The following is a 4,997-nucleotide window of genomic DNA, read 5'->3' on the forward strand; positions in this document are numbered from 1 at the left end:
CTTTGTGTGAAGTGTGCTGTATATCATGCACACAAAGACACAGCTGGATATAACTTTTGAGATGTATAACCCTACAGGTATCTGCAGGTGGCTAATGCATCAAAGCTTTACATAGAAATAACGTGAATAATTGCAAACATTAATCTATCATCGGTTCCCCTTTATCTGCTTAATTTCTTGAAGTGCTGATTCCCTAACAGTTATATACAGTGATAAATGATGCTGTCTGTTTATATTTTGGAGCATCCTCTCCACTCTTGGATGATCCATTCCCTGTGCCTGGCAGCCGTATCTCCTCCCGGCCCTGCCTGTCTGATCCCGAGGTGTCATCCTGGGTCACCCTCAGCGCTGTTGTCTGATTAACTAAAATAATGTCCCGCCCAGAGCAGCATCAGCCCATATTGTCTTCAGCCACAACACTCCACATGTGACTTTGCTTTGATGACCCTCTGCAGCGGGTGCAGCTGCAGCAGCAACAACAACAATGCCTCTTAATCCAGAGCAACAGTTTCTCTCAGATGAATGCAGTCTGCGCAAATTAGCTGCTGTTGCTGCTGCTGCTGCTGCACTGTAGCATTGGGTCCCGGCACCATGGGCAAGATGTGAGATTTAAATAATTTCTGAGACTGTGGAGGAGTCTAGAGAATGGCAGACAAGCTGACTAATAACACAGGATTCAGTAACAAGGGCTGCTCCAATGGTAATGACTCCTCACTCCAGAAATATCTGGTTCCCTGCAAGAAACACAGTCGAATTTGGTATTTCAAGTCCTGCAACAACAACAAATAGACCCCTGAAATAATTGGGATACAAAGCATAGGAGGGATTTAATTTTGGTGTGGGGAGGAATTTCTGATATAGGAATAATTAATGGACTCCAAATGCAATAAATCATCTGGACCTCTGGAACTATATAACCTCATTTATTACAACTGTATGACTTTTACATTCAGCACACCTCTCCTGAGACCTCATGAGATTGATGCAACAAATGGCATGTTTTTTATCTGGAGAGCGATTTCAAGAGGAGCCCACATCAGATCTTCACAAGTGTCATTTGTGCTCTCCTTTTGTGGAAGAACACTGTGTGGGAGTCGGGCATATTCACCACTCGGCTATCAGAATAACTCTAATTAGGCTATTTTTAACACATCCTTTTCAACACGCTCTTGGGTGTTTACATTTGCTAATGACAGCCTGAGCAAAAATCATCTATCAGCAGTCATCACCGTCATCGTCACTAACACGTTAACATGAACTCTCTCCCAAGAAAAATGCCACCTAACCAGGGCGCCTTCACTATTTATACACAGCATGCATGTGTAGCAGCAGTGTGCATATATATTTATTGTGCATACTTACATTTGCACATTAGATTTCAGAAAACTAATTAATAGGCACTGAGGCAAATAGTGTTTGGTGTTGTTTTTGCTCCAGTGACTTAAGACAGTTCTTTCATGCACCAGATTACACCCTTTGTAAAGACATTTTTTTTGCATTCATGTGATTTACATATTTTTCATTTAGTTTATTGTCAACCATAAAAACACAGTGTACATTTGGAGTTTCCCTGTTAACAAATACCATGCCTGGTTATTAAAATACCTTGTTTACCCTACATACACAGAGAAAAGTCATTTTAATATTTCTCCGGGGGATTGAAGTGTCTGAGCTATTCAACACTGGGTTTATGGTCACCTTGCTTTTCAGTAATGGTATTTTAAGCTCATGATGTATGACTACAATTTTACATTCGGGACATATATTTTTTGCTGTGATATTTGTGGGCTATCATTCAATTCATAAGGGACAGGACGGCATTCACAGGCGTTTCTAGTTTTGCTATTTGACAATTCAGGCTCTACTACTCCATCTAGTGGTCAAGTGGCAGAAAACCAGACAACTGCAAATTTCTACACAGATGTGAAGAGGTTTTTTTTTCCTTGCTTTCTTTTCTTTTTTTTGTTGAAATAAAGAATTCCGTACCCATCAGACTCTCTGGAGGGTCAGTCCACTGAACCCTGAGGCGAGGCCAAGTCTCCTCATTATTATTTGCCACAAAAACACATTTGTGTGGAGTAATATTCCACAGACAATAGGCGCCTCTGACTACTGGCAAAACATTTATATTTGGTTAGTGTGATAAATTAGTAGTTGCAGGTTGCTAAAATATAGCAGCTCAAAGGAGACATTATTAATCTTGAATGCTCCCCTGAGGTGAATCATTGTGTGTGTAGCGTCCAAAATAGATACCAGGGGATGATTATTAGGTCGCTGCTCTCCATTATCAAAGCAAGTACAGAATAGATGTTCACACATGAATGTTTTACTCAGGGATGTGGAGCTGCACACCTCCACAGACAGCAGGTCATGGCCTCTCTGCATGTCAGTAATGTGAGCAGCAGCCAACAAAGACAGTCTCTGGGCAACCAGCGCTCACTTGATTATTATGCCTGAGAGCAGATCCACGACCTGCTCCGTCTCTTACACACACATAAACACATACACATACAACCTCTGCGAGTTTCTCCACTGGCAACAATGATGGCGGTTTTGGATTCCTTCAAGCCTTTCTCTGCAGAGCTACATGTCATCAGGTGCCTGAGCACCAGTTTGAACTGGACTAGACTCAAACCTGGATGTGAAAACTCTCCTTTTGCTAGATTTTACTCCCCCTGCACGTCCCCCTGCCGGATCCTTGCTGTGGGCCCAGAGTGGAGGTGGACATGGGGGGAAGGGGGTCAAAGGTCAACAGAAATTCATAGATTTCCATCATCTGGCCTCTGCTCTCTCCACGTATCAGGGAGGGGCCACAAATAGCCCCAAACCCCTTGGGTGTCTGTCTAGACCTAAGAACTACAGGAGGATCCCTGGTACAGTCTTGAGAGACTCAGACAGACAACAGATAAGGTAGTATAATAATGATTATATATTAATGTTTATTAATATTTATATCTGCTGCCTATCATAATTTATATCAGATGTCGTTATGAAGTTGGATCACTTTTTCTTAATCAAAGCAATACCCAGAGAAGGAGTTTGGTGAGGTAATGAAGTAGTGTGCTTAGCTTGATTCTCTAGAACTTAAAATCCAGACGTCTGATGAATAAAATCCTTCATCCAGTTTAAATGTATCGTTAAAAATGATCAAGATCTAAAAAGTGTAAAAAAAAATCGAACTTAAAAGTAGAAAAAAATCATTTTGAGGTTTCTGGTAGACAACAACAACGCTGACACACTTGCAAAAGGAATATGACGCCACTGACAGGCGACCAAATGAAACAGAATGTCACCTTGATTAAAGTGGAGGATTTCTCTAGGTTTGAAAATTGCTGTAAACATTTGGGATAATGTAAGAACACAACTCAAAATATATTGGTCATACACAGGCCGTTTTTTTTTGGTTTTTTTGCACGGTTTTTATACCTTTGTTTGATAGGGAAAGTGGAGAGAGACAGGAATATGGGGGCGAGATATGCCGTAAAGGGTGCGCTGCCCGGGAGTCAAGCTGCGGACCTGCTCAGGGATCAGTATGCCCATATGATACGTGCCCTAACCCCTCAGCCACTGGGACTCCCGTTTTTAGACATTTTAGTGCAGAAAAGTGACACATTATACGTTTAACCAAATTATCAGAAACAAACTGACACTCTCACTCACCTATGAAGGTATTATTGGAGCAAAACAACTGAGCACCTGTGACAGTGGAATTTGTAGCTGTAGAAAAGTCACACATGTGTAAGCATGGCTAGCGATGAAACCAGGAGTGCTAGTCGGTGTCTGCATGTCTTGGAAAACACTGTAATAATGCTGCCATTTGCAGTCTGCTGTGTGCTTTTTTACTTAACGGGTACTTGATACACAATTCACAGAGTGGGAGGAATGAGGGGTCAATAGGGACACATGGCTGATGGTTGCCTCAGGGCTTCCTCAGTAATCTGGCATTGAGCCAGCAATTACTAATGTGCATAGTTATAGTTCCTAATTTGACTTTATCCCAGAGAATTTATCATCTTCCTGTCATCGTAAGGTTCAACCAGGTCTGATGAAGTTCAGCCAAACTCGTGGACATCTTCTATAGAAGGAACGCGCAGCAGTCTCCCTGATAAACACACTGGGTTTCCTACTGAAATGCATTACAAAACAGCATTCATTTACTTGGTAGAATTCATATTCCATACACACTGTACACACAAACCCCAAAAGATATTTGTTGACATTTCCTTCATTTTTCCTTTTTAACTATCGGAGCATAAAAACACTCACTTAATGCATTCAGTCTACAGCGCAGACAATGCAAACATTTGGTTGAGCTAAAGCTGGACTGGTTTCTGTTGAATGAATCACTTCACTAACAAAACATCACATATTAAATCCATAAACAAACGCACCACACATGTTAAAGCTTCACATCATCCTACCATTATGTGGGCAGATGTTCACTTTGAAAACATAATCATACTTTATTATTTTGTTTCTCAGCCAGCTAATTGAAGTAATCATAATTACTTTGACATACGTTATTATGGTTTAGGAGCTTTACAGCACTCAGTTGCATTGAAGAGTTTAACAGTGTTGTTTCAATAAATGGAGGTTTGACTGATGTCTGTATATAAAGTGTCTGAGACGTGGGAGGAGAGAGGTGAACGCAATGCAGCTCACTGATGCGTTAAAACATCAAACCGTCTGATGGACTCATTCACTTAAGAGGTCTGTATTTTTGTCTTTACTTTAGCGATGGTAATTTCAGTCTGCTGCTCAGTCGGTCCACCACTTGGGTCCAGACTGAAATATTTCAACAACTATTGGGTGGATTGCCATTAAATTTGGTTCAGACATGCGTGATCCCGAGAGGATGAATCCTGATGACTCTGGCGAAACCTGACTCTCAAACCACGGCTCAGCTCCAATCCTGACTGTGGCATGTAGCTGGAGAGAACAGTGAAAAATAGATAGGTCTGAGGAAATTTTCAGTTTAGTTCAGTGAAGTAAAAAGT

This window comes from Seriola lalandi, unplaced genomic scaffold (assembly GCF_002814215.2).
Source record: "Seriola lalandi dorsalis isolate HSWRI2012SDOR001 ecotype SW California unplaced genomic scaffold, Sedor1 jcf7180002054795, whole genome shotgun sequence".
In the NCBI taxonomy this organism is placed as follows: Eukaryota; Metazoa; Chordata; class Actinopteri; order Carangiformes; family Carangidae; genus Seriola; species Seriola lalandi.